This window comes from Aptenodytes forsteri, unplaced genomic scaffold (assembly GCF_000699145.1).
Source record: "Aptenodytes forsteri isolate BGI_AS27 unplaced genomic scaffold, ASM69914v1 Scaffold15, whole genome shotgun sequence".
NCBI lineage: Eukaryota > Metazoa > Chordata > Aves > Sphenisciformes > Spheniscidae > Aptenodytes > Aptenodytes forsteri.
The window spans coordinates 22246440-22261960 of record NW_008795129.1 but is presented as its reverse complement, the minus strand read 5'-3'; the positions used below and the strand labels follow the sequence as shown (position 1 = coordinate 22261960).

At 36.6% G+C, this 15521-nt stretch overlaps 1 protein-coding gene across 10 annotated transcripts in view; it reads right to left on the bottom strand.

Moving 5' to 3' along the window:
* TACC2 (transforming acidic coiled-coil containing protein 2) overlaps positions 1 to 8030 on the bottom strand; it is a 151296-nt gene extending 143266 nt beyond the window's left edge. For 8 of the 10 annotated variants that reach the window (XM_009277926.1, XM_009277924.1, XM_009277930.1 and 5 more), the window contains exon 1: positions 7932 to 8030. The gene's annotated coding sequence lies outside the window, so the exon portion shown is untranslated. Of the gene's footprint in view, positions 1 to 7387; positions 7487 to 7931 lie in introns of those variants that run through there. The other 2 variants (XM_009277925.1, XM_009277928.1) reach the window with 1 other exon arrangement.
* Between the last annotated feature and the right edge of the window lie 7491 nt (positions 8031 to 15521).

The following is a 15521-nucleotide window of genomic DNA, read 5'->3' as shown; positions in this document are numbered from 1 at the left end:
AGATCTTTGCAGGACTAACTCTGGGAACTGAGTCACTGGCCACTGAAATAATTTTGTAGTCAAGATAGTGTTCATAAAGCCATGAATCATTGTTTACAAAGATGCTGAAGTTGGCTGAAAAAAATATTTACTTTGAAATTAAACTGGTCGAGTTTGTTCAATCTTCTGCACCTTGAAACTAGTTATATTAAGTAAGCACACCACTTACATTCATGTACTGTAAATATTTAGGTAGGATTACTTATGCAAGTTCTTCACTGATTCACAAAGCAGGACAACACTGCTGACATTTTACAAAAGTAGAAATTGAGGCACAGAGGGCTTGAGTGATTAGGCCATTAATATATTGTGTAATCCTGGACTAAACAGGAAAATAGGGCTAGTGTTCAGCCCTGAGAATATCAGTACAGAATGAAAAAGATTACTGATTTGATTTGGCATTGCTGTTCTAAAAGAATAGGTTATATTTTACATGGAATATGTACTGAATGAGGGACTTTTCTCAAGGATGTTACACTGATTTAGCCCTGCACAAAAAGACCCCACACATTTCAAGGCTAATCAGGACTGAAATACTTCCTCAGGCTTTTTTGTAAGGGCCAGCCAAGAACATTTTGGTGCACAGTAACATCACAAAGGTATCAATAAAAATATCATAAATAAAGAAGGAAAGAAAAACAGTAAGGCTAAAATAATTTTATGTGCTTTTTTTCAAAGGATAATAATTGCGTAATAACGAGAATGCTTCCTTACTGTCATTACCGTTGTTTCATCACTGTCATAATGTTTACAATGAGTATAATGAATGAATGTTTAAGATGAATATGAATGTAAATTATAAACCTATTTTCCACCTTGACTCCTTTGATTCAACTAAGCAGGCATGCAAAACAAGATTGAGAAGTCAGTTAAAGACAGCACCTAAAGTTTTTATGATGATCTGGTGACAATGACTGGTGTCTAAACTGCATTATCCTACTCTGAATTGGAGCTCTTATGTTTGCCTTTGTGGTAGTGGCTTTTTTAAAAGATGACCTAATGCCATGTTGGTGGGAAGTGCTCCTAGTGATCCGTGGTGGTTGGTGGAGAAGTTAACTAAGCTGCTCACTGTTGTTACAGATGGCACAAGTCTTCATCCTTTTGACAGACATAAACCTAGTCAGCTTCTCCTAACGACAGATTTAAACTCATATAACATATTGCCTTGTCCAGCTGGGTCTACGCTATTTATATTCATGTTATCATTTTCCACTAATATAAACAATATCTAGTTTCAGAAATTCACTCTTAATTTACAGGTGTATTTTTCCATTGGCATTTCTTCATCGTTAGCGAATATGTTAAACGCAGGCTTTGCAGCATTTTAACTCAATCTCAGTTTTGATTTGGGGAAGGTTCCCTGAAGACCAGGCTCACAAGATAATTGTTGTTATACATAATTAGGCACTATATTTACATTTTTTCAGCAGGAATTGTAATACTGAATGAAAATTTGGGAAGAAAATCTTCAGAAATCATCTGCAAATGGCTGCAATATTGGCTTCCTGAGTCTGCAAACAGCCTGGTTCTTAAAGATGTGAATTTTTCACATAATGTGAAAAATTTTCATGTCAGTAAGATTTTAACATCAAAATCTAATTATGTTTTTTGAACATTGGCTATAGTTATTTTGGTTTTGGTTATTACAACAGACAGAACTTGACAGATGAACAGATGAAATTTGATTTTGCAGTTGTCTTCTATTTATCTACTATTTATCTATTTGTCTACTGTCATTGAGCTGTTCTTTTCATCCCTAAGAAAATAACAAAAGGTAAAAATAGAGTGAATGGAAATAAGCAACATTCTAGTTCTCCTCTAGCTGCACCTATGATGTCTATAACCTTAGTACACAGTGCTATTACTGCAATCCAATGACTGGATTCATATTGGGATGTGGACTCAAAAGTAAAAATGGTAATTCATTGGGGTGCAAAATCCCAAGAGTCAGCACTGCTATCTTAGATGATGGCAGAAGACCAGTGCAATGGGAAAAGCAGCACTCAAGTTTTTTAGCTTGACAGAGGTTTTTTGACATTTCATCTTTCAGATAGGAATGTTACATGTTTATGCAAGCCTTATGACTGTCTCTTTTGGATATTAAAGATCCAAGTGCCTTTTTGTACTGCACGTCCTTGACTTGCTGGCAAAAAACACCTTTGCCTGTTAGAGCAGGAGCTAATATTAAAAAGAATGCCTAGGCTGATGCTATACGCAAGTTCACAGATGGCACTTTTGTCTCCCAGGTACATCAATTGTTTTTAACTAATCACAAAACACTTTGAGATATTAGTAAATGGAAAAATAGAAAACTTCTACTCTTAACATGAAACCATGACAGAATGTAGGGAACTAAATATCAGATACTAGTACCCAAAAAGTGGATACTAACCATATTACAAGTCAATGGAATGAGCATAAAATAAGACCTACAATTGTTTGTCCAGTTTAAAGTTCATGTATGATTGGAGTATATACAGTACCACCTTCCATAATTAAAGGGCTAAAGTGAATCAAGATTGGTATCTTCTTGTATCCAGATGCAATTCTTTTTTTGTTGTATGAGCAAACTCTTAAGGGTTACTTGGTGAAGTGCTGTACATCTAGAAAAGAATAATATTTTTCTCTGAAAAGTGTGATAGCCTATAGGTTGAATCAAACCTCTTTAAACTTCAGATGTAAGAACAGAACTTGGCACAGAAAGATATGATGAGACTGTAGGATATGTTAATGCAAAAGGCTTAAGTGCAATTTCCAAAACTCTTGAAATCTTTTTACCAATAGAAATGGTTCAATAGTGCCATGGTTTGAATATTGGTTTTGGGCTGGCAAGTCTTCATACAGGGACTAAATATTGCATGTATGACAATTAAAGAATGTTAAGGCTAGTTTATTAGAATGCAAGAATATCTCCCATGCTCAATGCTCCTGACACACATCACCTTTTGATGTGAACAGTGCCTACCAGAGTCTACCAGAAAAACTGAAAAAAACCCCCAACTTCATGTAGACCATGAATTTAAACCTCCTGTCCCTTTGCATCATGCAGAGGTTTTCATATGGGTTCAATAAAACTGTGCAATGCTCCAAATTTGTGGGTAAAATCAGCTCTTTCTCATAAAGAAAGTGGTTAAGTATAATTTTCAGTTTACAGTTGGAGGTGGCATGGAAACTGTGAGTAATAGGCAATGTAACAAGTAGGCATGCAACTTATTCCAACAGTTAATAATAATTACTGTAGTTTCAATTGTATCAATATGCTGTATATATAAAACACAGGCACATACAGAAATATAAAAACAAAATCTTTATAGTCTAATCAAAAGCTTTTTTGTGAGGATGAAAAATAGTTCAACAATTCACATTATACTAGGATAATAGTAACAAAAGTGAAAGACAGCTATGTATAATACATCACGCACATATCCCTCTGAAGTGTTGGAGGATTCACAGTCTATACCATGCTAAAAACAAAATGGAGCACATTAAAATCTAGGCATCTAAGGTCCAAAACTGTGCTGTAAAAATTAGAATTTTGATACTCATGAACTGCTTTATTTGTACTTTTTTCCCTTCCCTTACTGCAGCAATCTTCGCGCTTCTGGCTTCAACTAGGAGTTGCTCACGATGTCAGAGTGTGTTAACATCAAAAATTGTTTTTGCTCCAGAAGATCTAAATGCATCCTCTCTGCCTCTTTTGGAGCGTGAGTGAAAACCTGACATTGAACCTTAAGTGCACAGAAATGGTGCTGTTTGGCTGACACTTCATAGAATCATAGAAAACAGGGCTGAGGGACATATCCTTCCTCTATTTTAGTGTATATCTCCCCAAAATAGTTATAGTTTTTACAAGTCTGGTGGAGGAAGCACGTTTTGGGAATGGGAGAAAAAGTTCTGAAATCATATTTCCCAAAGAACTCCTTTGAAAATATATGCCATTTGGCCTAATTTGATCAATTCATCAATCATCAGATCTATTCTGCAGAAACAGCTATAGTGTTGGTTTACTAATAAAGTTTCCTGTTTTCTTTCATTGCCCCTAGGGAGATTATCTTGTGGTCCTGCTTTCTTACTCACAATTATACTGGTCCTGTTTCCTTCTAAAATATTTTTGTTGCAAATATGGCAACCGTTCATATAAAAAAAAAATTAGCATGATATCTATCACATTATGTTTTGATAGCAAGAAAATGTGTTTACACTATACACCCAGTCAGGTTGCCATGAATCAGCGAATCTTTTCTGATTACTTATATTCAGAAAAGCAGATGTCACCTAGGTAACAAAATAAATCGTTCTTACCTTTTATTTATGTGCAGTCCTATTACAGTCCTATGAAATTCCCCACAGCACACTACTGCTTTACACATGAAGCAAAGAAACATATCCTAATCCATTTGCAAGGACTCAGAGCTGGCTGAGTCTTGGGTTTGACCAAGAACCAAGAGTGCTAGCTGGATCATATGCTTGCTGTGAAACCAGAGAAGTGAGTCTGTCAAGTCCTAACTAGCATTTTATGACAAATTTAATTTGGCAATAATATATAGTTCAGTATTTTGTCAAACTTGCTGAGCCTTGTATATTCTGTGTATGTATCTTGATCAACTGATATATTTTCATAATATCCTGCATTCAGTAGCTTCTAATGAAAACATACAAAAATTAAATCGAACTTTGTTTCACCATGCAATTTTTAGAAGCCAGTACTTAAAAAGGATTATGTCAAGAAAAATAAAAACTATAATCTGTGATGGCTTTACTCTTATACTGGCTGTCAGCAGTGCAACTCTTCATTAGTTGCTGCAGTTGAATGTAGAATCAACTGAATTTAAGCTATTCATTTAGCTTTAAGCTTAGATCATAGATGTAGGGTAAAATTTTACTCTTTTCAGACTTGTTATGGACTTAAGGGGCTTCTATAAACGTTGTTCCCCTGGCATTAGATAACACAAAAGTTGATCTGAAAGTCTTCTGCAGCCTGAGCAGTGGCTCCCACCTCCCCCAGAATGAAGGCCCATCTTTCCAGAAAAAAGGTCAGTGGTCAGTATGAAAGCTTGGTTTGAATTCCCTCACTGAAAGAAGCAGCACAGCACCGATTAAAAGCTGCCCGGTATTACAGGTCAAACATTCTCTAATACTGCCATAAAATCATTCTCTAATAATGTCATTCTCTAATACTGCCATAAAAGTTGATAGATATAAGATAATTTTAAAGAAATCTTCAAGTGATGAGAAAGGAATGTCCTCAATATTCTTCAAAAATACTTTCCTCCCATCCAGCTGAATGGAAGTTGCCAATGAAGACAGGGACCGTACCACAGCCTGCAGGAGATTTCACAACCTGAACCTTCACAGAGATGTTTCCCCGCGGCCCCCCTCCACTGCCTACTCTGGAAGCTCTCCAAACTACTGCTTCTCTTTCTTTTTCTATCCTGCTCGCTTTGTATCAAGCCCCACAAAATAACAAGTAAGCAATTTACAATGTAAATTATTTTTGTATAAGGGGGAAATGGTCTGCAGGCATACCTGTGAGTATGAAGTATGAGGTTGGAACTGGGGGCATTTATTTTATTTCTTTTTTGCAGTAGGCTGTTTGAGTGGCTTTGAACAGGTGCCCTTTCTAATCAGCCCCACAAACCAGCGCCCACGTGACAATCCAAGCACATCCAGTCATTGACAACTTGCTTTACTGATAAAATAACCAGGCTATAATATAACTTAGATCAGCTTAGATCAGCTTTTTCCTAGACTAGGTTGCTTTCCACAGCTTGCCCTGGGATTGTCAAAATGCTGTTTTGTTGTCAATACTAACTAGATAATTCTGGAGCATGTGCAAAGTGATTACTGATCTCCCTAAGCCAGGGTATTCAAGCCTGTCATTGTCACAGATCTCTGTTTTAAAGATGGAAAAATGCATGGATGTAGATGTAGACGTAGATGTAGATATAGATGGAGATGGCAGGGTACTGAAAACTAAGCCAATGAGGATTAGATGTTCCATCCATTGGCCTATCTGACATTTCTGGCCAACTACCAGCCCTTCTACCTTTCTCCTTTCCAAAATCCCTTTAAAATAAGATTTATGGATCTTTGGATTAGCATCTACTTAATTATGATCTGAATCTATAATTAAAAAGCTTTGACATGAAGGGATGGAGATTTTTTTCTTAACTCCTACATGTATAGTGGGTTTCTAACCCATTGGGCTGTGTAAAGGGAAAAAGGTCTACGCCAAGGTAATTAGCAGCTTGATCCTGAACAGCTGAATCATGAGAAAAAAATTCAAGCTATAAGCACTCTATTTTTTGGATAAGATCAGATTTTGTAAGAAATACCATCGTTATAATACGTCTGCCATTGTCATCCTGTGTCTGTCAATATGATTGTTAGTTTCTGCCTGAAGATAAACCTATCTTTTTAAAGGCAGATTACTTGAAAAATAGTTTCCATAACATACAAAACATACCAAAACATTGCAGTAATATAAACCCTGTTCATTAAAAAAATCCAGAAATAATTGAAGTGGCCATGGTCTTACATGTTGACAACATATTTCAATATAATGCCATCAACATTCAAAATAACAACATAACCAAATTCTTGTTAGTCTCAAACTAGTGAAGTATTACTATAATCTCATTAGTTCTCCTAGTGGGAAAGGCTAGAAGTGACTTCAACTACCTGAAGATCTATAAAAGGTTTGGGTCACCAGAGGCAATATTCTACCTACAGATGTTCAGTGTTGTGTTTTACAGCCTGAAGCAAACTTCATTATGCATGAAAGGACAAAACATTGTAGTCAGTTAATCATCAAACATCTGCATTATCTTTCCAGTGACTAGCCAGCTAATTTTATTTCTGAAATTCTGCACGAGAAACACACATTCTTGTCGTTACATGGCAACTTAAAATCAACAAGCAATCCTTTCTGAAACAAATCCTTAGAACTATTTCTGAAAAAAGAACAACGGTGGAAAAGAGCCATATTTAAAAATTCCAGCATTTGCAAATAGCTATTACAGTCTGTAATGTTGTAACATGTTTTTAAAACAGCTATTTTAGGACATGCACACTTAACGATCAGTCTCTTGGTCTTAGAAAGATACTGACTAAATAGACATCATCCTGTAGACTACTTTATAGTTATGTGGATTGTAAAACAAGTTATAGAAGAGATCATGAAACTATAGAAACTCAAAGGAGCCACTGTTTTTTTCTGGTAAGGAGAAAAGTTTCTTTTACTTATAAGACAGTCCCTTTGCCTTTTTGTAATGTCTAAAACATAATTAGTAAACTGTTTTGAGTCTAGACATTTTTAAATTTAAAGAACTAATAAAAAATTACTTACCCAATTTTCCTCTAGACTAAAAATGAAAATGTACCACTCTGTCCCTGATTTTTATAACCTTCTGCACTCCTTCACTCCTAGCTGGTGTATGGATCCCCTTTCTCCCTGGATCACATGAAAGTGTTCTATTAATGTGAATTGGCTTACGTTTGAGAAAAAAACAAAGGGGAAAAAGAGCCATATTTAAAAATTCCAGCATTTGCAAATAGCTATTACAGTCTGTAATGTTGTAACATGTTTTTAAAACAGCTATTTTAGGACATGCACACTTAACGATCAGTCTCTTGGTCTTAGAAAGATACTGACTAAATAGACATCATCCTGTAGACTACTTTATAGTTATGTGGATTGTAAAACAAGTTATAGAAGAGATCATGAAACTATAGAAACTCAAAGGAGCCACTGTTTTTTTCTGGTAAGGAGAAAAGTTTCTTTTACTTATAAGACAGTCCCTTTGCCTTTTTGTAATGTCTAAAACATAATGAGTAAACTGTTTTGAGTCTAGACATTTTTAAATTTAAAGAACTAATAAAAAATTACTTACCCAATTTTCCTCTAGACTAAAAATGAAAATGTACCACTCTGTCCCTGATTTTTATAACCTTCTGCACTCCTTCACTCCTAGCTGGTGTATGGATCCCCTTTCTCCCTGGATCACATGAAAGTGTTCTATTAATGTGAATTGGCTTACGTTTGAGAACACTATGCTGGATAGCTGTGAAGTGTAAGGAATCTGACCCAGGGAGCTGCAGGGCTATGACACATCAGTTCTTCACAGGAATTCTCACTTGCTGGATGAGAATAACAGGAGACAGGTCCTGTACACTGGGTGCAGAATGCTGTCGTCGTTGTTAGTATACTGTTTGCTTAAGGCAGTGAGACAAGTTCCATGATACACCGATGTAACTGGAATTTTACCCTCTGGCTTTTCACTCCAGGACTGTAACTACTAAGTATCGGGCTGTCTCTCTCACCCGACTAAGTTTGGGAAAACGAATCAGTTTAGCACGTGACAAACATATATAACCACAGCATCACTAAAAGTGACAGCTGCCTTAAGAAAACCATTGCAAGTCAGCACTGCTCTGCATATTTAATGAGGAATGATTTGCTGGAGTTGAGAATAAACACTTAAAGTCTGGGAATGCTAGTAGATTACCTGGCAGTGGGGAGAGAAGGAAAAAGCAGAAGTCTCCTGCCTCTGTTCCATTCTTCATCCCTTTCCCTTTGCTCAGTCTTCTCTTGCCCACACAGTCAGAAAAGAGGAAAAGCAGCTTGTCTCTTCTCACAATGGGTAAGACGAATCTTTCAGCCCGCTTGTTTGAATGTAGTGGTTGAAGTTAGAGCATTACATCTGTGAGCCTTTCAAGAAAAAACCATGCCACTTCAGTATAGAGTTGTCTTAACTATAAATCTCCAAAGCATGTGTCACTGGAATAGGAAACCCACACCAATCATATAAATGACTTTTAAGTAGAGCATGTTTTCAGTTACATGGTACTTTTGGAAAATCCTCCCTTGGAATACATTATTTCAGAGAGGAAAAAAATATTTCTTTCAAAATAGGCTGTGAGTTACAGGCCTTTAAACACATGTAATAAAAATATATTCACATCAGCACAAGATGTGAAGAAATGATTGCTGTGATAGGATTAAATCTATCACAGAAGTGCTTAGGTTTAAGCTAATTGTTTGCATGGTGTTGGCAATGTCTAATAGGTGATAACTTCTAGAGATTGCTATAAAGAAAAGTGAATTCCTATGAATTTTCTGGGAATACAGAAATTATTGGCATATTAAAATTTCAATGTGAAAAAACTGCCATGCAGTTATGCAAAATATGGGCACAGCTCTACAGAGCACTAATTGGCTTTTTCTTTTGCAAAAATCTGACATTGTTCTGCATTTGCTTTTAATTCCTTTGTTCCTCCATTAGAAATGTACTGGATGGACCACCAAGGCAGCAACTGTCTGGCTATTCTCTGCCCTGAGGCATCACTGATGTATGTATATATTTCCTGCTCCTTCTTGCAAAGATTTGTTTTTATTTTCCTAAACTAAATTGCTGTTTGATTGTAGGGAAAAAGTGGAAGGTTTTGAGCATTTTAGTCCTCGCCAGCATGACTTCCACATGTTGTTGTAGCAACCTTGTGTCAGTCTTTCACTTAATGAAACCTTTCAAGTCATTAAAAAGAAAGAGTTCCTGGTGCCAATGAGGGTTTGATCCTGTCGGGTTTTTTTTCCCTGGCATCCCACCAGATTGGGCCCCAGGTTTTTTTCAGAGTTCTATTAATAATTGTTATTTCATATTACTCTGAAAATACCTTCTTAGACTGGCACAATGTATACTGTGATTTGATGGGCTGTTACCTAATCCACTTTGCTGAAAGAATATCTGGTGCCAGATTTTTATTTCCCACAGGATTATCTGTAAATATGGAAATAAAAGCTTCTGCAAGAACCAAGTACATGAACTTACACTTCCACATTGCTAAAACATTTTTTTTAACTTAGCTGCACTCATTAAAAGAAATTTCCCTCATCTGTGTTTGCTTGCAGAGCTGGCAGCTGAATGGCAAGTATCTCAACACGTTTTGTTTCTGATGTTTGCAATTAGTCTAGGCCCCATTTCAGATTACCAGGATTATCTTTATGTCAGGAACAGCCATCATTGGGCAACAGGTCCTGTCTGGCAATATTGTCAGGCAGTGAATTTCTTGCTTTATCTCTTCGTCCCAAATAGTAGCATTTATTTTGGTGTATTCAAGGAAAATGCAAAAAGTGTATGCTTTAAAATCATATGCAACACTCCTGGGCAGTGACTAAACTGTCTCATTTAAAAACATGTCTTTTTCCATTAAGGCCTAGGAACATCTCCCAGCAGACTGGGGATCTTCACACCAGGAGAACAATCTTCTAAAACTGGACAAATGATTAGGTTTGATACTAAATTGAATGGTGGTAGGTCCACAGTTTATTGGCTCTAGATGAGAGCACCTGCATGCTGGGCAGCTCCCAAGCTATCCGAGATGCACAGTCAACACCACTGGTAATTCACTTCTCAGCACCGTAAAAAAACTCCATTATTTTTTCTCTGTATTTGATGACATTGCTTGCTGAAATACAGTATCCATTTGAGCTGCTGCGTATCATGGTATATACAAAGTATGCAGCATTAAGAATTAGAATACAGTTGAAGATCCTCTGCTAAATACCAGAAACTTTATGTGCATTTCTGCACTCTGAGAGGAGGAAAAAGAGGGAATGATGAAATCTGCACGCAGTGAATCTCCGCTAATAAATTTTAAATATTTATTTTAAGATTCCTCTATGTGAGTCTTCTCATTTCAATGAGAATAAGGTTTTGCATATATGCATGTATGAGAACTGAATGGATGTCAGATGAAAAAATAGTCTTGGTGAGTAAAACCAACTTGAAAATCTCACAATCAACTGAACACGGACTATTTTCTTAAGTTACTGTTTTCACTGTGACGATAATAATTGGCATATATACACAATAATAGTCAGGAAAGTAGAGATCTGATCATGTGGACAAGCAGAACTCTCAAAATAAAAATCCAGGGGAATGTCTGGCAATATTACAAGATGTTTAGTTCACATTAAGCATAGTCAGATGATATTAAAAAATTGTAACTCACATATACTCACATTTGTTAAGCCTATATTTGCATCCTGACATCTGGACTCACTGGGAGGAGAAAGTTCACATACGTTAAGGGCATATATGGCAGTTTCTTAATAATATCCCCCTACATTTCCCCTTTTTCTGAAGCCGTGTATTGTGAGTGAGCTTACAGAAGGCAATGGCATTATTTTGGAAAGTGAGGTCTGGGACATGAGAGGTGATATTACGTGTGTTGTAAATTAATTTTCAGATAAATAATGCAATTCTTAAACAGAGTTAGTGGCATAGGAGGAAGAATCTGCTGGTTGCATGATTCCGCTTCTGGCTTCCAGCAGTTAAACTGTGTTTGAAAATCGGCTTACTGTACAGTCTGCTCATGTTTTCCCAAGAAAATAATTGTCAGTGGGATGCCATATCACTGTGAATGGGAGGGGAACACTGCTGTGAATTCTCATGAATAATGCACAATATGCCCTTGCTATAGCTGAGACTGGTAAGAGCTCCTCACAACTTGTCCTATCGCCTGAAACACTGGTTTTAGCCCTCATTCTTCTGCTCTTCTATGCCTTTCGCTGTCTGTATCAGGAACCTGCTGCCCACAATACTGCTACAGCATGGGTCAAAAATCATTCACTTGATAGGATAGTTTATGGACAACTGTTAAAGAGAGAGCTGGAAATAGAGCATCCAGTTACTGCACAATTTAGGCACTTCTTCCCACTGAAATCAACAGGAATCAGGAACCTAGACATCTCTGTAGATCTAAGGCAGGCCTGCAGAACGTATGTGCCTACCTACATGCAGGATAATCAGTGCTGGCACAATGGCTCTGTGTCACCCTGCAGTCATAAGACAGCACACTGAGGCTTGTGCTGGCTGACACTTCCACCCCTGAAATTCTGTCCTCCTGCAAAAAGGTGAAGTTATTATACCTTTATGCTCGGTGCTCCCAGATTCAGTTTCTCCAGATGACCTGAGATGATGTGATACAGTTATGCTGTCTGAAACTGCCAGTCTGTTCCCTGCAACAAGATGGAATAGGAATTAGGAGTCCCGATAGCATCCACATTCTGTCTCACACATAGCTGCATGGTATGTGCTGTGACAGACTGGTCCACATGAAGAGCAGCAGTAGGCTTTTCCTCTCATTCCTAGCACTCCCAAGTGACATGTGTAGCTTCAGTAAAAGAGTTTTTTGTGATGAAACTGAAAACTGAATTCAGATTAAACTCCACTGATCTATGTGGGGTGGTATTATTTTACATATACAAGCTACTGTAGGAATGTGACAGTAATTGTTGAAATCCTTTTATGGTGCACAATATTCTTGTTAAAAGTGAATTTATATGCTGCACAGTATTTGTTGCACTATAGTACTTTTTAGTGTTTCATTTTTGGTTAACATGGGTTGCCTCTTTAAGAACACTTTTTGCTACTTTAGTGTATATTTGAGACAAAGAACAGCCTGTGGGATATTTTGCTCTTGTACCCAATGAGTAAAAGGCCCTGCTTGTCTAAGCACCAAGAAAGGTCAAACACAGATTTCAAGAAAGCAAGCATCATCTTCAGAAACACAAGATTAGTGTTTGTATGAGACTGCATACAACAGGATTTCCTCAGCAAGGTATTGAACCTTTCACCCCATATTGAAGCTTTTATTACTTTGCCTCCCACCCAGCTCAGCATTTTGCATTTTGTACTGTATTACAAAGTCTTTGGAACAGGGAATATTTCTTACTATGGGTTTGTGTACCGCATTGTACAATGGGCCTCAGTCTTGTTTGGATCCTCTCTTGAGACTTTCTGTGTTAGGGTCCAAAAGCAGATTACTCATAATGAATTTGCAATGCAAATTTGACAGCACTCTACTAGTCACACAAAGTATAAGAATTGAAAATTGTTCAATAGTCCAAACTATAATTCAGTCATTTTGTACTGAAAAATGAAATATTTTAAACATATCTTTTGAAGGATAGATAGCTTATACATAGTTGCAGTCTGTAGTCCAGCAGAAGTACTGATTTGGGGAAGATAAGGTAGATCCATGACTGTATATTAAATCAGTCTGATCTATGAAGATGTTTTAGAACACCTGCTAAAAATACTCTAATAAAACACCACAATAATTAGAGCAACACGATAGTATTAATCTCATAATGAAATACTAAGTGTTATGTATTTATATTTCACAGGATTAATTTAAATCTGGAAATCAAGCAGAGAAAGCTACAAATAAATTCCTAGATTCCTTGCAATGAAAAGGTACGACTTTTAAAAAGTCATTAGGAAAGTTCCTAGAAATCAACTTTTAATGTAGTATATTGTTATTCTAATAATGTATTATAATGAAACCCTTATATTGATAATTTGGAATTATTTTAAGTGGCAGCCATTGTCTTTGAAACAACGTGGTTAAAATCATCCGTTAGGATAGCTTTGTTGGAGTCAATGGATTCACACAAGGAATTAATTTTGATGGGCAATATTTTTGTATGGATCAGAGCTTGTGCAAGCTTGTAGAAAGTTTCATATTAATTGTACCAACCTGCGGTAAGTTCTGCATTTGGATTTTGCCTCAAGTTTCACAAGTATATTACATTCTCATGAGAACCCAACACACCTCTGGATTAATGCTCAACTGAGTTATGAATGTATAAGAAAATTTGGAGTTGACTGATATGCACTATGAAGAAAAGACGACTGTGTTTTGGGACTTCAGGGGGAGGGAAATCCCTGCTATTGAATGTGTTCTTGTAAAAAATCTGGGATTCATCAATGCAAGTAACAATATGGTTTTGTTTTTAATGATGTGCCCTCTTAATAAAAATACTTTTATTTTCTGATAAAATTACAGAATACTTCATCCCAATGCATTTTCTGTAATACAGTGTATTTCATCCTATATCAATAACATGAAAGATTCCCAAATTAGAAAATCTCCTATAATGCTGGTGTTCATTACACCTAGAATGCCTTATTTTGCTAACTTGTTATATGAATACACATTAACAGTGAAAGAAGAGTCAGTTGGGAGATGTAGTCTTGCAATAAGAATCCTGTGTAATAGAACTTGCTTTAGAATCAATACAAAATTGGACTTAAATTATCTGAATGACAAAGAAGCTACTCCTTTTTGTCTCTCTGGCTGCTTCACCAAATAATCTCCAGCCTACTGAAGCCCTCAAGAAGTCACTGTGAAAGTGTGAAGGTTCTGAAATCTTGCCTTCTGTTTCACAACTCACTGAGATTGTAAAAACTTCTAGGCAATCCTGTCACTATGTTTGAACTCTATGTAGTACACTGAAGCAGAGAGCATATGCATTACTGTAACATTATGAACTCCACGATTAAGGGGAGTTACATGCTGTAACCAGGAAAGCAGGAATTAAACCTTTAGCATATATGGCTGTTTTAAATTTCTTACAGATTATAGCAACTTGATATTATTACATATTCTTTTAATTCTCTTTTCATGAGAATCTTGTGCAAACTCTATACTTGCAACTGAAATAGATTGCTAATGATTGTTTTATCTGATTGGTGTGATAACGTAAAGCAAAAGACTATTTCAAGGAAGAAACTCTTAAAGTAGGATCATCAGGATGTCAGAAATCATCATTCAGCACACTTCCTAAACTTCTGATATTTATAGAAGAGTTCTACGACTTATGATGAACTATGAGAAAATGAGGGCAGTGAGGGACATTACACGGCCCACTGCTCCAAATTAGAAGCCAGATCCACCATAACACTAAACTCAACTCTAATGATACTGGCACTGGGAAAGGAATAGGAAGAGAGGAGAAACGATATATTAAGGAATTTTTTTTTTTAATCTGTAATTTAAAATGCTCATCATTAAATGACAATTTGAATATTGCTGATTTTCCAGACTTGCAATGCTAGGTTGTGGAAAACTTAAAAATACTGAAGATACATTTCTTCCTGGTAAATTAATAATACATATTATTACATTTAACTCTGCTTTAACTTTGTTGTCTTTTGTATAATGAACGCCACCGGTCATGATTAACTAATTTAGGAGTCTGTTCCACTTCTAAGTATACATTTGTTACTTTTACTTTATTTGCCAGAGCACAGATCCCTTCTTAGTGATTAATCTATACATATTATATGGAAACACAGGCATTAGAGACGCTCAGTCAAGTCTCTAATTTCCACCTCTTCTGCTCCTCAGATGTTAGAGAGGCTTAAAAGTAGATCAAAGATTTGTTACCACCAGGTTCATCATGACATTTCCACCCCTTAATAAAGGTGAAAGTTCTAGGGCTTTTCCGCTCAACTTTTTAAGAGCAGATAAAAGCAGAAAACCTGCTCAATCCAAGAGGTAAAAAGTCACGCCTCGTGCTCACGTGCGTGAGCGGACCTCAGCGGCCGACTTTCGGGGACCGATTCGAAATGACTTACTTAGGCACAATTTATTTTGGAACGAGCCAAGGACAACTACCTGCGAGGCTCGACTCC